This window comes from Pinus tabuliformis, chromosome 4_2 (assembly GCF_031772625.1).
Source record: "Pinus tabuliformis cultivar Carrire ecotype Pingquan chromosome 4_2, CPIR1, whole genome shotgun sequence".
In the NCBI taxonomy this organism is placed as follows: Eukaryota; Viridiplantae; Streptophyta; class Pinopsida; order Pinales; family Pinaceae; genus Pinus; species Pinus tabuliformis.
In genome coordinates this window covers 923223485-923243657 of record NC_142304.1, presented here as the reverse complement: position 1 = coordinate 923243657, position 20173 = coordinate 923223485, and the positions used below count along the sequence as shown (strand labels likewise).

Sequence of the window (20173 nt, the reverse complement as noted above, 5' to 3'; positions counted from 1 at the left end):
TTGCAAATTTGCTTACCTTTACTCGGTGGGAGCTTTCTTCCTTTGGCAGGGGATTTGAAACCCAATCTTGTGAAGATGCCAAACCACCAATGGTAGTGGCAGCTGCTCTAGTATCCAGAAGTACTCTAAACGCGAGGAACAGGAACAGGAGATTTATTGGAAGGCTGCGCATTAAAGCAGTAACTGGGAGAGTTGCGCACCAGCCTGCAGAAAACCAAAATTAATAGACATTAATATTACTTTCAGAAATGATCGATTACCACGAAAAGAGCCCGCTCTCAGAAAAACCAAGGAAACAGGGTTAATCACTTATTGCCGAGAAAAAATACCAGAAGGTAAAGTGAAGCCCAGTTCGCAGAAATTTATTGCTGATTGTGACTTTAATGCCGCGTATGAAGAGCCAAAAAGTGGGGGCAAAACAACTGAGCAGTACCCATCCTTTAATCGCAGTCATTCATCAATCAGCTTTTAAGGTTTCTTTAATTTACAGTATCATTTCGTATCGAGACCCGAGGGCCAGGCGACTAAATTGAAATATTGGTCACACTTCGAGATATTTATCGTACGCCCATGTCAATCACTCAGTACGAAGATTTTAAGGTTTCCGTAATTTACAAATATATTTCATGTCACGGCCGGGTGAATAAAGGGAATTATTCTCCATGTTTTCAAAAGCATGGTATTTTTCGTACGCCCATGTCAATTTCTATTATAAATTATCCCATGGCTTGTTCCTGTGCCTAAAATGAAATGACAGTAAATGCGAAGTGGAATATATATGTATCGTAATCCAGGAACCCAGAAAGCACAGATAGTATGAGAAACGTTCATTCTGTGTAGTCAAGGTGGTGTGACAGAGGAAATATGGAAATTTATACTATCAAGAATACAGACTTCTAGAATACTCAATAATAAATAAAATGGTTTTTTTTGTTTTTTTTCTCTTTCTCAGTTTGTTTTTTGGCATTAATTTTGTTAGTAAATATTTTTTAAAATCATATGTTTAAATGTTGTTTGGTTTTTTGCTTTAATTTCGTTTAAAAGTTAGTAAATATTTTTAAAAATTATATGTTTGAGATGTTGCTTAATTAAAATAAAGAGAAAAATTTATTGGAATCACACGTTAATAATAAATCATTAGCGTGTGATATCAATGAAGGAATTGTGTATCCGTGAAGCCAGCTTAAGTGTGGCTATTGAAGCTCTCTGAAAAAAGTGTGGCTATTGAAGAATCTTTATAAACTTTACAAGTATACCTTGAGACACTTCACAGGTATAGTATAAAAGGAAGGGATGCGTGAGTGTGAAGAAAGTATATATATATAGAAACGAACGTTTTGTGAATTTGAAGAAAATACAGGAGTTGGGTGGAGTCATAAATGAATCTTGAGAAAGTGGATTCCGAGAACAATCTTGAGAATCTTGGAAATTTATTATCTAAAACAATAGAAATTAAAGAATTTCATGGATGATAAAACTATTTTGCCTCGAAATTTTAGTATGCAATTTTTTATTAAAAATATGTATATTATTAAATATTTATATTAATTATATATATATATATATGTGAATTTTTTTATTTTTATAAAATTAAATTAAAGTTGTGTTTAGTTAAAAAAATGAAAAGTTATAAAATTTTCATGTTTTTAAATTCTTAGTTCAGGGTTGAGATTAAATAGTGTCAAAGTTGTTAGTGCTTATGGAATAGTGGGTGAAAGAGAAATATAAAGTCACTGAAATGGATTTTCAATGTGATAATAAAAATTTACCAAGCACACGAGTGCATGGATCAATGGTTGGGGCAGTAGGTGCCACACACCCCATCAACGATAGAGTCCCGATTTGAGGCGCTGCACAGCACCGTATAAAGTTTCTTTGAGATGTAATGAGAATGTAATGAGATGTGACGGTTGTCAGCTTGTCTGCCATATATATGGACAAAAAAAGAGGGCCCAATTATGCTTCTTCTGGGAACTAGCCCCTCCATTTTTAAAATAAAAAATAAAAATTTACTAAACTCTTTCTCCATTGTTATTCTCTATATGAGGTTTTCTAGGTAAATTTGGTGTTCTTTGTCTCAGAATTTTTTTTAGGTTAATAACTTAATTCTTATTTGAGTGAGTGAAAATAATTTTTCATTTAAAATGTTCAACTATTAATAATATAATACATAGTTGGTATCAGACCTTGGTTGTTATCTAAATTTTGTTGTATGCCAGGGTATTGTTGGGGAGCATGGAGATAGTTGTGTTAAGTCATATGGAGAAAGCTTGGTTGTTCTTTTAATTCTGTTGTATGGCAGGTTATTGTTGGGGAGCATGGAGATAGTTGTGTTAAGTCATATGGAGATATTAAACCGGGTTAGTTTTGCCCTATGGAAGGTGCACATGGAGGACATAGTTATGAACATGGAGAAAGTTGTTATAAGTCATATGGAGAAATTAAACGAGGCTAATTTTTCCCTACGGAATGTACAGATGGACGGCATATTGATTTTAAAGGATCATTATTTGTCGATTCAGGGACACTTAGCAGAGAGGCCCTCATCAATGACAAATGAACACTGAATAAGCTAGACAAAAAGGCCATTGCCACAATTCGTCAATGTTAAATAAAGAATGTATATTTAATGTCGATGGAGAGAAGACAACAAAAGGCTATGGAAAAAGCTAAATGATATATATGACAAAAACACAGTGTCGAACAAAGTCTTCCTGATGAAGAACTTGTATAATATCATGATGAAAGAATGTGTTTCAGTGGTGGAGCATTTGAATGAGTTTAATATAATTACAAGTCAGCTTGCCTCTATCAAAATTATTTTGGATGATGAGATTGGAGCCATATTATTATTGTGCTCTATAGCAGATAGCTGGGAGAATTTGATAGTAGCTATCACCACTTCAACACCTACATGAGCCCTCAAGTTTTATGACATCAGTAGCAGTGTAATGAATGAGGAGTTGCGTCGCAAATTAATTGCGGAAAACCAAGGAGGAGAAGCTCTAGTCTTAGATGATCGTGGAAGGAAAATTGAACATGGTAGACAAGGGAATTCAAAATCAATGGATAGATCAAAATCAAGAATAGGAAGACTTACTTGTTTTCACTATGGAAGAGCATAACACAAGAAAAAGGATTGTTGATTTTTGAAAAAGAGACAAAAGGAGTAGAAGGAACAAAAATCACTCAACACAAATAAAAAATCAAGCAGCGCAAATGAAGGTGAGACCATTGTTGTAGCTTCTGAAAGCGATGTTTTATTTACTATTTCAGTGAAAAAAAGCTTATTTATATACTTCTAGAAGTAGCATTGATTAAGTACTTGACTCTAGAACATCTCAACATGTCACCAAATGCAAAAAAAAATTGCTACATATGAAAAAGTTGATCATTGTAGAGTACATTTAGGAAATAATCATTTTTGCAATAATGTTGGAGTAGGAGACGTCTAAATCAAGACAAGGATGGACAAGGTATCTCGCTGAAACAAGTTAGGCATGTCCCGCAGATGCATATGAGTTTGACCTCTATGGGACAATTGCATGATGAAGGTTGTTCCACAACCTTTGGGAAAGGTGGTTGAAAAATTATTAAAGGGTCATAAACCCTTTAATAATGAGGGCAAACACAAAGATATCATCAGATGCAGATGTTGTTGCAAAAAGAAGAAAACCAATTGGAGTTACAACATAAGCACTTGGGCCACATGATTGAAAAGGGCCTAAAAGTTCTTGTTGGTAGAAATCTACTTCTAGGTTTGAAATCCTATGAACTTGATCTTTGTGAGCATTGTATTTATGCTAGGCAAAGAGGAGTTTCTTTTATGAGAGGTGATCGTGAAAGAAAAACAAATATGTAAGAATTAATACACTATGATGTGTTTGGGCCGTTGAATGTTAAGTCTTTAGGATGAGACTCATATTTTGTTACATTCATAGATGATGAATCCAAAAAGGTTTGAGCCTACACAAGTAAAGGTGAGGTGTTTGAGATATTTCGAAAATTTCATGTTGTTGTCAAAAGGGAGACTAATAAATTGCTCAAGTGTTCAAGAATATGTAATGGTCGAGAATATTGTTCCAATGCATTCAAGAATTATTGTAATAAGTTTAGCATTAAACATGAAAACACTGTTCCTAGTACTTCCCAACAAAATGGTACTATAGAGAGGATGAATCATACTATTATGGAGAAGGTGAGGAGCATGTTGTCAAATTTAAGATTGGAAAAGCATTTCTAGGCATACGCAATAAGGGAAACTTGTTATCTCATCAATCACTCACCTTTTGTAGTCTTAGACAGTGGTATTCCTAAAGAAATTTGGATCGGTAAAAAGGTAAATTATTCTCACCTAAATTGTTTTGGATGTGAATCATTTATGCATATTCTCGAAGATCATAGAACCAAATTAGATGATAAATCAAGGAAATGTGCTTTTTTGGGATATACAAATGGTGAGTTCGGTTACCGTTTATGGGATCCAATTAATCACAATTTTTTTAGAAGTAAGGATGTGATATTTAATGAATTTGAGATGTATAAAAGGCCTGTAGATGAAATGGAGGTCAAGAAAAATGTTGGCAGGTTTATAGAACAAGAAGACAATATCCCACCATTGGAAGAATCTGAGCAACAAATCCAAGAACAAGATGGGCGTCAAGTCGAAAATGATGGACAACAACAAGAAGAAAACTTGTTGCAATCATTACAAGAGATTCAAGTGGAAAACACATCACCAGAGTTGGTTCGCAAGTCTACCAGGCCTCATAATCCCTTGCAAAGGTATCCACCCTTAAAATTTATTTTATTCACTGATGAAGGTGAACCTCATTCAAGAAGCTTGTGAAGTGGAAACTAGCAAAGAGTGGAAGAAAACAATGAGGAAGAAATGGCCTCTTTGTTGAAAAATAAAACTTGAGAGTTAGTGAGTCTTCCAAAAGGAAAAAATTCGCTACAAAACAAATGGGTATACAATATTAAATGTGAGAGTGAGGATAAGAAGGAAAGATACAAAGAAAGGTTGGTGGTGAAAGGAATTGCACAAAAGGAAGGTGTTGACTTTACATAAAAAAAATTCACCTATTATTAAAATGTCACCCATAAGAGTTATCCTTGGTCTTGTGGTCGCTTTAGACTTGGAATGTGAATAGTTAGATGTGAAGACATCTTTTCTCCATGAAGATTTGAAGGAGGAAATTTATATGAAACAATTGAAAGGTTTCAAGGTAAAAGGTAAAGAGAATCTTGTCTACAAGTTGAAGAAGAATCTTTATGGGTAGAAAGAAGCACCTTGCCAATGGTACAAGAAATTTGATTCATTGATGCTTGAGCATGGATTCAAAAGACTAGAGGTTGATCATTGTGTCTACATCAAGAGTTATGACAAAGAGTCATTGTATGTAGATGATATGCTAATATTGGACATGAAAAGAACGTGATTAATAAGTTAAAGAAGATTTGGACAATCAATTTGCAATGAAATATTTAAATCTAGCACAATAAATATTGGGCATGAAGATTATACGTGACAGAAAGAACATAAAGTTATCGGTGTCACAAGAAAAATTATTGAAAAGGTGTTAGATAGGTTCAATATGAAGGATGCCAAACTAGTTTGTACACCCATAGCATCACATTTCAAAATTAGTGCTGAGTTGTGCCCTTGTGCTGACAAGAAGGAGGAAATGAGTAAAATCCCTTATGCTTCAGCGATTGGTAGCTTGATGTATGCTATGGTATGTACTCATCCAGATATTGCATATTCAGTGGGAGTAGTGTGCAAGCTCCTTGCAAATCCAAACAAGCAAACATTGGCAAGTACTAAAGTGGATTTTGAGGTATCTCAAGGGTATTAGTAATTATTATTTATGTTTTGGTAATAACAATGTTGTTCTTAAAGTTTAAACATACGCAAACATGGCTAGAAATATAGACACTAGAAAGTCCACCACTAATTATTTATATACATTTGCAGGTGCATTGACCCAATGGTATCTATCAGGGGCATTGACCCAATGGTATCTATCGATAGCCAAAGCATTGCCATTCTAAAAATGAGCCTAGCTTTAAGATATTGCATACTTGAATTTTCCATAATTATAGGGAGTATCATCAACCTATTCAAATAATGGATTTAGCTATTGTCTAGACAGAATGCCCTTGTATGATTTCTTGTTATCCTTCCACTAAGGATAACCATTAACTTGGCTGCCAGCTTCCCTTTGAGTTGCAAGGACTTGGAAACCTTTATAGAGCTAATCCCTACAACCCCACTTTGAATACATGGATACGTACCTCATACAAGTAAATAATAATAATAATTTAATTTCATGTTACAATTTAGTTAAATACCAAAGTTAAATATGAAACCATTTCCAGGTTTTTAGAAAAAAAGACTTTATTTATTAAGGTGTACATAATTGTCAAATATATAATATTCAAATAGAAAACACATAATTTTAGTAGTTAAGTTTACCAAGACTATATCTTAAATTTATCAAAAAGTATAGAAATATCAAACTTTTTAAAACAAAATGTTTATAACTTCTACTTCTAAAAAAGTTGACCCTTTTAAACAGTTAATAAATCCACAATTAAAAGCATTAATGGATATCTTTCTGTATGGTTTGAATCTTAAACAAAACTTGATCACAACGCCCTTTTTCTGATTGTGCTTGGAGAATATGACTAGAAAGAAACTAAACCATCTTTGAAAATAAGACTATTTCTACGACCAAAATTGTTATTCAAAACCTAACCATTACACAAATTATTCCTTTCCAGGAACTTGTTTTACATTCTCATCATCCTCCTGTTACAAATATATATACAGACCCAATTTAGCATGGCAGGGACCCATCTCTAATAAAAATAGCTAGAATTCTTAATCTCTCTGCAGCAATTTCTATATCTTTCTCTACACATATTGGTCTATTTCAAACAATTATGCTGAACGTTTTTGCTCTTAAATTATTACTTCAGATGGCTATCTGACATGCAATCTTTTCTATTTGTCTTTGGTACTCTCAAAATGTCAATATTCAGATAAAAGGAACTACAAGAATCAGCAATTATACTTTCTCCCGACATTTTAAAAAACTACAACAATGGATTTCTCACTTTACTCAGATTTTTACTCAGATTTGCTTTCGCACCTCTATGGTTACACGAATATTTTAATACTTCTGCTTTTTATGTTTTGGAATGTATCTAAGACTCTCTTAAAGAGGGATAGTTGTAATTTTGTAAAAGATGGACAGCTACCATCTTCCCTTCTCTTCACAAAGAGAAAAGTTCCCTTTATAAGACCAAAAAAAAATATTGACTAGGCTCCCTGCCAACGTAATACCATATGAGTTTGGATAATATAGAGTTTGTAATTTTGTTTAGGAAAATTTGAAAAAATGTTGTAATATCGATTCAAATATACAATTGAAAAATAAATAAATAAATTTAGTTTATAATTTGACCATATATAAAATATAACCTTTATATACAAAAATTAAATACTACAGAGATATATTTTATATTTAAAAAACTAAGTTAGCGTACAAGCCTAACGAGCGATTTCAATAAAAAGTTACATTTTAAAATAATCTATGTAAAGTATTAGTACTGTTTCTCAAAACCCCATAATCCCCATAATTGCAGAATGTGGTACTTTGCAAGTTGCAATTACCAATGGCAGTCTGACAATAAGCATTCCAGAGGAACAGATCTCAATCAAACATTGTTCAGAATGTTTCATCAACTACATTCAAGGTTTCATTCTTTATGTTCAAAAGTTCAGGAGACCTGTCATGAAAATCAGTAATGAGGAGAAAACTTAATCTGTAAAAGATGAACCCAGACAACCTTTTGCTATTTATATTACCCTGCAAAACCTCAAAGAAAGTAATTGCAAATTTGCTTACCTTCACTCGGTGGGAAATTTTTTCCTTTTGCAGGAAATTTGAACCCCAATCTTGTGAAGATCCAAAACCACCGATGGTAGGGGCAACTGCTCTGGTATCCAGAACTACTCTAAACGCGAGGAACAGGAAATTTATTGGAAGGCTGTGCATTAAAGCAGTCACTGGGAAAGTTGCGCACCAGACCGCAGAAAACCAAAATGAATAGATATTAATATTACTTTCAGAAATGATCGATTAATTCGAACGCAACAGCAAGGAAATTACCAGGAAAAGAGTCCGCTCTCGGAAAAACCAAGGCAACAGGGTCACTCACTGCCAAGAAAAAAGACCAGAAGGTAAAGTGAAGCCCAGTTCGCAGAAATTCATTGCAGATAGTGACTTTAATGCCGCGTATGACGAGCCAAAAAGTGGGGGCAAAACAACTGACCAGTACCCATCCTTTAATCAATAATCAATCAGCTTTTAAGGTTTCTTTAATTTACAGTATCATTTCATATCGAGGCCCGAGGGCCAGAGGAATAAATTGAAATGTTTGCCACACTTCAAGATATTTATCGTACGCCCATGTCAATCACTCAATACGCAGATTTTAACGTTCCTGTAATTTACAAATATATTTCATGTCACGGCCGGGTGAGTAAAGGGAATTATTCTCCATGTTTTCAGAAGTAAAGTATTTTCCGTACGCCCATGTCAATTTCTATTATGACAGTAAATGTGAAGTGGAAGGAACCCAGAAAGCACAGGTAGTGTGAGAAACGTTCATTCTGTGTAGTTAAGGTGATGTGATAGAGGAAATATGGAAATTTATTTCATCAGGAATACAGACTTATGGCATAGTCTAAATAATAAATAAAATGGGCTTTTTGGTTTTTTCTTCTTTCCCCGTTTGTCTCTTTTTTGGCGGTAATTTTGTTCAAAATTTTAGTAAATATTTTCAAGAATTATATGTTTTTTTTGTAAAAGAGAGATTTGTTGAAATCACAAGTTTGATATTTTTTCTGTAAAAATTGTTTCAAGAAAAATTTATTGGAATCACAAATTTGAGTTGTAAAATCAAAATATTCAAAAAAATTTAAAAGTGCTAAATTTATATATACAATCAGAAATCCAATTTAAACAACAAAAAAAATTAACAAAAAATAAAAATTCAATATTTTTTTAAATATTTAATAATTAAACAATACAATAAAATATTATTTCAACATATTATTAAAAATACATTTTAAATAATAAAAAAATCTAATAATTAAACAATACTATAAAATATTATTTTAACTTATTATTAAAAATACATTTTAAATAAAAAAATCATAAAATACATTTTAAATAATAAAAAAATCATAAATTTCACTTGAAATTATATTTATATATTAAAAACATACTTTAAATGAAAAAATCATAAAGTTCACTTTGAAATTATATTTATATATTAAAAACATACTTTAAATAAATAAATAATTCCATCCTTAATTTTTTTCATAGTTGTTGATAAATACAATATAATAATAAACCATTGGTGTGTGATATGAATGAAGGAATTGTGTATGCGTGAAGCCAGCATAAGTGTCGGTATTGAAGAATCTTAAGAAACTTTACAAGGTAGGAAAGATGTGTGAGTGCGAAGAAAGTATATATATAATGTATATATCATACGAATGATTTGTGAATGCGAAGAAAATACATATGAGTGGGGTGGAGTCATAAAGCAATTTTAAGAAACATTATGAGTGGATTCCGAGAGTGATCTTGAGAATATTGGAAATTTATTATCTAAAAATAATAGAAATTAAAGAATTTCGTGGAAAATAAAATTATTTTGCCTCGAAATTTTAGTACGTAATTTTTTTATTAAAAATATGAATTATATCAATTATATATAAAACTATATTTGCATATTTTATATTTTTATAAAAATAAATTAAAGTTTTGTTTAGTCAAAGTTGTTAGTGGTTATTGTATTGGCAATTCATGATATTGTTTATGGTATTAGGCTTATAGTATTATACTTAAATATTTTTGCTAAAAAAAATTTATTTCAAGTTAAGGTGGATGGGAATTTGTTGAATTTTTTTTTAATTGAGGGTCTAGATTGATTGTCATATATGCTTAGTTTTAATGCTTATCAACGGTTGTAGTTTATTAAAGAGTTTGTCAGGTTGTATTGATTTTTAATAAATTTAAAAAATTATATTCCTCCCACGTTCCTCCCCCGGCCCATCAATTTCCTAGGGATTTGAGATTATTCCAATTCCAATAAGTTCCTCCATGATAAGTTCTTCATCATTATTTATAACATTAATTTATATATAAGCAAATTTTATTTAGCAAATTGGTCCATTACTTTTAATAAATTTAAAAAATTAGATTCATGCCACATGGCTCCCCACCCACCAATTTCCTAGGGTTTTGAGATTATTCCAATTCTAATATGTTCCTTCATGATAAGTTCTTCATTATTATTCATAACATTCATTTATAATTCCTTTTTTTCTTAAGTTAAAGTTGACCCATAAGGCATTCTTAGTGTTGCAATAGTTTTTTGGTTATATTTATGAAGCCTTCAGCTATTTCAACCACATTAATATTTGTAATGTGGTTGTACTAGTTTATATAGGGGTGTGAGTAAAAAGGAATGGCAGGTGAGAGAGAAATATGAAGCCAAGCTAGTGAATGTAAGACGATTTTCATTGTGATAATAAAAATTTACTAAACTATTTCCCCAATGTTATTCCCCATATGGGGTTTAGTTTTTTTTTGTTATATTTATGAAGCCTTCGACTATATCAACTACATTAATATTTGTAATGTGGTTGTACTAGTTTATATAGGTGTGTGAGTAAAAAGGAACATTAATATTTGTAATGTGGTTGTACTAGTTTATATAGGTGTGTGAGTAAAAAGGAATGGTGGGCGAGGGAGAAATTTACGTTAATTCTTGTTTATTCTTGTTTGAGTGAGTGAAAAAAATAATTTTCAGTTAAATTTTTCTACTATATTTATTAATAGTTGGTATCAGAGCTAGGTTGTTCTTTTAATTTTGTTGTATGTCAGGTTATTGTTGGGGAGAGTTATGAGCATGAAGATAGTTGTGTTAAGTCATGTGGACAAATTAAACATGGCTAATTTTGCCATATGGAAGGTGCAGATGGAGGACATACTGATTTTAAAGGATCAATGTTTGTTGATTGAGAGTAGCAAAGAGGCCCTCATCATGACAGATGAAGACTGAATAAGTTGGATATAAAGGCCATCACCACAACTCATCAGTATTTGGCAAAGAATGTATGTTTTAACCTCGCTGAGAGAAGACAACAAAAGGTTATAGAATTTTATACATGGTTAATCAGGTAAATGTGTGCATTAGTAAGTCATTCTTCATGTTGCAATAATTTTTTGGTTATATTTATGAAGCCTTCAGCTATATCAACCACATTAATATTTGTAATGTGGTTGTACTAGTTTATATATGGATGTGAGTAAAAAGGAATGGTGGGTGACAGAGAAATATGAAGCCAAGCCAGTGAAATATAAGACGATTTTCATTGTGATAATAAAAATTTACTAAACCCTTTACCAAATGTTATTCCCCATATGGGGTTTAGTTTTTTTGGTTATATTTATGAAGTCGTCGGCTATATCAACTATATTAATATGTGTAATGTGGTTGTACTAGTTTATATATGGGTGTGAGTAAAAAGGAATGGTGGGTGACAAAGAAATACGAAGCCAATGAAATGCAAGGCGAAGCGAGTGAAATGTAAGGCGGTTTTCATTGTGATAATAAAAAATTACTAAACAATTCCCCGTTGTTATTCCCCATATGGGGTTTTCAAGGTAAATCTGGTGTTCTATGTCTCACAAAAAAAATTATGTTAATTCTTGTTTGAGTGATTGAAAAAAAAAAAATTTAGTTAAATTTTTCTACTATATTTATTAATAGTTGGTATCAGATCTAGGTTGTTCTTTTAATTTTGTTATATGTTAGGTTATTGTTAGGGAGAGTTATGAGCATGAAGATAGTTGTGTTAAGTCATATGGACAAATTAGACATTGCTAATGTTTCCCTATGGAAGGTGCAAAAGGAGGACATACTTATTTTAAAGGATCAATGTTTGTTGATTGAGAGTAGTGAAGAGGCCCCCATCATGACATATGAAGCCTGAATAAGTTGGATATAAAGGCCATCACCACAAATCATCAGTATTTGGCAAAGAATGTGTGTTTTAACGTCATTGGAGAGAAGACAACAAAAGGTTATAGAAAAAGCTACATGATCTATATGAGAAAAACATAATATCGAAACAAAGTCTTCTTGATGAAGAAGTTGTATAATCTCAAGATGAAAGAAGGTGCTTCAGTGGTGGAGCATTTGAATGAGTTTAATATAATTACAAGTTAGCTTGCCTCTGTCAAAATTATTTTAGATGATGAGATTGGAGCCATCTTATTATTGTGCTTTATGTCGGATAGATGGAAGAGTTTGATAGTAGTTATCACCACTTCAGCACCTACAGGGACCCTGAAGTTTGATGACATCAATAACAGTTTAATGAATGAGGAGTTGTGTCGCAAATCAATTGTGGAAAACTAGGGAGGAGAAGCTCTAGTCTTAGTTGATCATGGAAGGAAAATTGAATGTGGTAAACAAGGGTGTTCAAAATCAACGGGTAGATAAAAATCAAGAACAAGAAGACTTACTTATTTTCACTGTGGAAGAGCAGGGCACAAGAAAAAAGGATTGTTGATTTTTAAAGAAGGGACAAAAGGAGTAGAAGGAACGAAAATCAATCAACACAAATAAAAAATCTAGCAGCACAAATGAAGGTAAGACCATTGTTGTAGCTTCTGAAAGTGATGGTTTATTTACTATTTCACTAAAAGAAGCTTGTTTATATATTTCTAGAAGTAGCATTGGTTGGGAACTTGAATCTAGATCATTTCACCATGTGACCAAATGCAAAAATAATTTTGTTACATATGAAGAAGTTTATCATTGTATAGTACAATTAGAAAATAATCATTTTTGCACAATTGTTGGAGTGGGAGATGTGTGAATCAAGACAAAGGATGGGCAAGGCATCTTGTTGAAACAGGTTAGGCATGTCCCACAAATGTGTATGAGTTTGATCTCTATGGGACGATTGAATGATGAACGTTGTTCCACAACCTTTGCGAAAGGTGGTTGGAAAATTATTAAAGGGTCATGAACCCTTTAATAATGAGGGCAACAACAAAGATATCAGATGCGACTGTTGTTGTAAAAGAATAAAATTCATTGGAGTTACAACATAAGCACTTGGGCCACATGATTGAAAAGGGCCTAAAAGTTCTTCTTGGTAAAAATCTACTTCCATATTTGAAATCCTATGAACTTGATCTTTGTGAGCATTGTATTTATGGTAAGCAAAGAGGAGTTTATTTTTATGAGACGTGTTCATGAAAGAAAAATAAATTTGTTAGAATTAATACACTATGATGTGTTTGGTTAGTTGAATGTTAAGTCTTTAAGGAGCCTCATATTTTTTTACATTCATAGATGATGCATCGAGGAATGTTTGAGCCTACATTATGACAAGTCAGGGTGGGGTGTTTGAGATATTTAAGAAATTTCATGTTGTTATTGAAAGGGAGACCAATAAATTGCTCAAGTGTTTGAGAATATGTAATGGTGGAGAATATTGTTCCAATGCATTCAAGAATTATTGTAATAAGTTTGGCATTAAACATGAAAAGATTGTTCTTGGTACTTTCCAACAAAATGGTATTATAGAGAGGTTGAATCACACTATTATGGAGAAGGTTAGGAGTATGTTGTCAAATTTAAGATTGGAAAAGCATTTCTAGGTAGACGCAGTGAGGGAAACTTATTATATCATCAATCACTCACCTTCTATAGTCTTAGATGATGGTATTCCTGAAGAAGTTTGGACCGGTAAAAAGGAAAATTATTCTCACCTAATTTTTTTTGGATGTGAAGCATTTATGCATATTCCTGAAGAACATAGAACCAAATTAGATGATAAATCGAGGAAATGTGTTTTTTGGGATATACGAATGGTGAGTTTGGTTACTGTTTATGGGATCTAATTAATCACAATCTTTTTAGAAGCAAGGATGTAATATTTAATGAATTTGAGATGTATAAAAGACCTGTAGATGAAATGGAGGTCAACAAAAACGTTGGCAGGTTTATAGAACAACAAGAAAGTATCCCATTATTGGAGGAATTCGGGCAACAAATTCAAGAACAAGATGGACGTATCCACCCTCAAATTATATTTTTCTAATTGATGAAGGTGAACCTCATTGTTTTCAAGAAGCTTGTGAAGTGGAAACTAGCAAAAAGTGGAAGAAAACAATGTGGGAAGAAATGGCCTCTTTGTTGAAAAATAAAACTTGGGAGTTAGTGAGGCTTCCAAAAGGAAAAAATGGGTATACAATATTAAACATGAGAGTGAGGAGAAGAAGGAAATATACAAAGAAAGTTTGGTGGTGAAAGGATTTGCACAAAAGGAATGTATTGACTTTACATATATAAAAAGTCACTTGTTGTTAAAATGTCATCCATAAGAGTTATTCTTGGTCTTGCGAATGCTTTAGACTTGGAATGTGAAGAATTAGATGTGAAGACATATTTTATCCATGGAGAATTGAAGGAGGAAATTTATATGAAACAATCGAAAGGATTCAAGGTAAAAGGTAAAGAGAATCTTGTCTACAGGTTGAAGAAGAACCTTTATGGGTTGAAACAGACACCTTGCCAATGGTACAAGAAATTTGATTCATTTATGCTGGAGCATGGCTTCAAAATACTAGAGGTTGATCATTGTGTCTACATCAAGAGGTATGACCAAGAAAGGTATATTATACTACTATTGTATGTGGATGATATGCTAATTGTTGGACATGATAAGAACATGATTAATAAGTTGAAGAAGATTTGGGTAGTCAATTTTCAATGAAAGATTTAGGTCCAACACAACAAATATTGGGAATGAGGATTATACGTGACATAAAGAAGATAAAGTTATGGAGGTCACAAGAAAAAATGAATGAAAAGGTGTTAGATATGTTAAATATGAAGGATGCCAAACCCGTTGGTACACCCATAACATGACATTTCAAACTTAATGTTGGTTTGTGCCCTTATGGTGACAAGAAGGAGGAGGAAATGAGTAAAATCCCTTTTGATTCAGATGTTGGTATCTTCATGTATGCCATGGTATGTACTTGTCCATATATTGCACATTCAATGGGAGTAGTGCGCAAAATCCTTGAAAATCCAAAAACACAACATTCGAAAGTAGCAAAGTGGATTTTGAGGTATCTCAAGGGTATTAGTAATTAATATTTATGCTTTGGTAATAACAATGTTGTTCTTAAAGGCTACACAAATGCAAAAATGGCTAGAGATATGGACACTAGAATTCCATCATTGATTATTTATATACTTTTGTAGGTGCAGCAGTATCTTGGATGTGTAGACTGCAGAAATTAGTGGCCCTCTTCACAACAGAGGCAGAATACATAGTTGCCACAAAATATTGCAAAGAGATGTTGTGGATGCAACTATTTTTAAGAGAGTTGGTAATAAAACAAGATAAATATTTGTTGCATTGTGATAGTTAGAGTGTTACTCATTTAATAAAAATGCCATCATATCATTCTAACACAAAGCACATTATTGTTTGATATCATTGGATCCGTGGAGTGTTAAATGGCAGGCCGCTACAATTGGAGAAAATACACACTACATAAAATCCAGCTAATATTTTAAGGAAGACTTTTCCAAGGCATAAATAAGAACTTCGTAGAAACTTGGTTGGAGTAATGCAAATGTGATAAAAATGCACCTTGGGAAAGGGTTAGTAGCGAGAAGGGAAAACAATGTCAAAAACATTCACTCAAGCTGCTATTCGTTCTCAAGTAGGAGATCGCTAGGCATGAGATGAAATCAAGTCAAAGTTGCTAGTGCCCATAGTATTCACAATCCATTGTATTGTAATAAAATATTTTTTATATAGGGGTGTGAGTAAAAAGGAATCGTGACTGAGAGAGAGATATGAAGCGAGTGAAATGTAAGACGATTTTCATTGTTAATAAAATTATATTAAACTCTTTCCTCGTGGTTTTCCCCAAATAGGATTTTCCACGTAAATCTGGTGTTCTGTGTCTTTTTAGATTAAGTCTTGATTCAATGAGTGAAAATTTTATTTTTCAATTAAATTTTTCTATTGTCTTTTTTAACATATTATAAAAAAAATACTAATATATTTACAAATGTTACATTTAAATATATTTTTTGTTTTAAAAAAATAAAGTTGTAATTTTTATTTCATTTGAAAACAAAAATTAATAAAATACTTATGTGTTCAAAATATTAAAATATAAATGTATATGTAATTTTAATTAGAATTACATAATTAATGAAAATCTCATTTCTTTCTTTTGAAAAATAATCAATGATCCTTCTCTCACCCATTCCCTCCCATTTTTTTTAACTTCCTCCCATCCCCATCAAAACAAGAATTACAATAACTCACTAAATCTTAAGAATCATTCCCCCTTTTCTTTTGTTAACTACAAATCATAATGGAGGAGATAAAAATTCATAAAGGGAACAATTTTTTCATCAAAGTATTAGTTTTGCAAAGTTTCTTTATTCTACATAAAGGGGCTTCATGTATAACCCTATCCATGTCTTGCAAATTTTCTTTATTCCATGTAAATGGGTTTCACATACAACCCTATCCATGACCGGATGCCCAATCAACATATTTAACTCATTCTTATTAGTGTCATTTTTCAACATTGGTTTATCTAAATAATTATAGAAATTTGGTTTTGACTTTGCGAAAGTATCTTGTAGATGTCACAAAAGTTGACATATCCAACATATGAATGATATACCCCCATAATCCAAGACTTGGATACATTTGAAATTTTTCCATTTGAGAAACATTTTCTCCAAAAAAAAAATGTATTAAAGTCTATCTCAACATAACTTATAGCATAAATTAAAGGAACTTAGCTCGAGTGATAGCAAACATTTTGTGTCCCTATTTGTGTGGGTTCAAGTCTCCGGAGACACGTTGTAAGCTGGCCCTTGTGGCATTTAAGAAGAATATGTTCTACTTGGTGAAATAGTGGTAGTTATATGTACGAATTTACCAATTCTGTATGGAGATCATTGAAAACATTATTTTTGGACTTTTGATGTTAAGTTTGGATGCCCTGTATTTGAAGGTATTTTTAGTTTAAAGATCTATCTCAAATGGAAACATAGGATATATGGTTGAAAAGCTTATTGCACTAAATTTCCAATGTATAAGGCTTTCCCTCTAACTCCATATGCATGAGGAGATATGAAATATATTATCAGTTCAACCCAACCAGAAATTAAAGGTTGGCTTAGCTAATTTTTATAGGTTGAACCCATAAGTGAAGACAAAAACACTATAAATAAGGAATAAATGAGCACATTTAAAGTGTATCCAAGCAAGAAGATCAAGTATAAGTGTGCAAAAGAGACCTAAGGTGTAGAAGAGGAGCTAAGGAGTATTCTTGGGGTTTAAAGGTTCACAAAAGGAGTTTAAGGATTTTTCGTGGAATATTAAGGGTGTGGTATGAAGGACTAAGGTCTATTATGGTGTGAAGTGCACTAGTCTAGGATTATATTATAGGGAATGATACTATGAGGTTCCCTATGACATGAAGCTTAAATATGACTAGGGATTGATGTTATGTCTAGGTTACGAAGTAGAGAGAGACGATAGAGAATGAGAGTTAAGAGTATGATGATGTTGTGAAATGAATGAAGTCTGAAGCATGTAGGTGAAGGCAAAAGTACTTTGTGTATGAAGACTTTACATTAATGCCTATATAGGTCTTACTAAGTTTGTCCTTAGCCAAGGAGATCGGTGTCTCTAGTAGGTTGGTAATATATCACCACCTAGATCACTCAAAGAAATAATGATCACTAAGGCAATATTATGAGCTTGAGTAATCCTGCTATGGACCTACAAGGAACCAAAACAACACCCAATATAAAGTTACATGAACGAATACAAGAAATGCATAGGGATACCAAAATAACACAAACACAACAAGATGCCAAACAACAACCATACCCAAGATCAAGGTGGCCAAGCAACAATTGTTGGACCTCATGTACAAATTTTACTAGGATGGGTGAATGCTCATATTTGGTTATAGTTGACTACATTTCTTAATAGATTGTATTATATGGTTTCCACTAATGTTTTGAGGATAAAACAGTAAAAGGAGATGAAATGTAATATGTCTACATAGGTATCTAGGAATGATAAATAATGTAATATTAGGTTCCTAGGGAGGTGCTTAAGTGAAATAATTAATGTAATGTAGCCATAATAAACAAATGAAGCTCACTTGGTAGTTGGTGCATAATAAATAGGCCCTCCAAATCGTTAGATGGAGTAAATAATAATGAATATGTCGAGGATTGTATTGCGACAAACATGGTTTTTGTAATGATTCTTTCTATAATGAGTAATTGATGGTGTCATCATATCTAATATATTTATCTATATTTTTATGTGGAAGTGATTAGTTATTTTAAAGTGAAGGGTTGTATTTTATCCTTTATATACCAATGTTTATTAGAACTTCAAAATGTAAGATAAGTAATCATTCAAGTAGTATAGTGAAGGAATAGGAAACATGTATGGAACTTATTAGTTTTTGTCTTCCCTTATATATATATATATATATATATATAGTCATCCAAACAAGGATATGGTTACAACTATCTCGACAATTATGTCACTTGAATCGATAGATGATAATATTTTAACTAGTCTGTGAACTAGTTGATATAAGTACACATACAATTGATCAATCAATGGGTTTGACCATGACATCAACATGAAAGAGATCTACCTACGACATATGTCTTAGCATTAAACTATTCTCTGTTCTAAAACAAAACAATATACAAATTTTCAAATGTTCAAACTTTCAAAATCTACCTATCTCAAAAAAACATAAAAATGTTCATTCATATTATACAGGGGCTCTACTCAACAACTTCTTCAATAATTCCTTCATCTTCATAATGTTAGTCAGTGTATATAATTTAATGAATTATTATACATAAAACAATAAAAATAGTAATAAGAATATTCCCCAAACCATTTGAGATGTTGATCACATATGCCTATGTATTCTAAATATTTGGAGGTTGCTATAAAGGAACAAGGCACCCAAGCATGATTGTAAATAAACACCAATCTAGATCCATGTTAACTTTAGATCTAGCAAACACCAATATATATTAAATACTTGAGTCATAGTATTTTTTTAATTTGATTATTATATATGATGATATGTTAATTCGTCAAAACTAAAATCTGAATAAATGTGTTAATCAATTATTTTAATTAAAGAAATAAATAATCCAAGACGTATATAATGACTAGAGAGTGAAGAATTTTAACCATACGATGATATTGAACTAAATAAGTATATTTAAAGAAAGTAAGTACATGGTATTGAAATCATTGTAACCTGAATGTATATTTTATATAAATTTTATTTTAAACAAGTCTAAAATGTAGTGTTGCTACTTATTACTTGCCTCTTATGCAAAAATGTAATTGACAATTGAAGTTATATTGATGACAAAAGTTATACACACACACTTAAGAAATTAGTATTTAAAACACTTTTTAAATTTTTATTCTCCGAATCAATACAACATAAAACTATAGAAATATAGGAAGTTTATAGTTATTAACATTTTACTATGTGACAGTGTTAACATATTTTGAAATTCCTTTGCAACTAGTAAACACATGATGAAAATAAATGTAATTAGAATTCCTTTACAACTTCTCGACATCAGTGGGGAGAATAACTATAATTGTTACAATATGGTATAAGAAGAACACGAATCATTGCAATTATCATAATAGGGACTAGGAAAAACATGAATAACTATAATTGTTACAATATGGTATAAGAAGAACATGAATCATTGCGATTATCATAATATGGACTAGGAAAAACATGAAGAGCATGCATAAAACATTTAAGTAAATAAGTAATGTGACAATCTTTTTTACTCAAAAAATTTGACCAGGTGAAAGAGACAAGATTATTAGGTTAAGTGATTTGGAGTATCTACAGTGATGGTCCATGGTATTGCATAATAAATATACTTTTAACTTGGAATTGTACATTGTGTGCTACAAGAAATAATGTTGGTTGTAATG

At 31.8% G+C, this 20173-nt stretch overlaps 1 protein-coding gene across 5 annotated transcripts in view; it reads right to left on the bottom strand.

Moving 5' to 3' along the window:
- The window catches only part of LOC149172705 (uncharacterized), a 47090-nt gene that overhangs the window by 17486 nt on the left and 9431 nt on the right, over positions 1-20173 (bottom strand). For 2 of the 5 annotated variants that reach the window (XM_089424415.1, XM_089424414.1), the window contains exon 3: positions 17-204. The gene's annotated coding sequence lies outside the window, so the exon portion shown is untranslated. The other 3 variants (XM_089424412.1, XM_089424413.1, XM_089424416.1) reach the window with 3 other exon arrangements.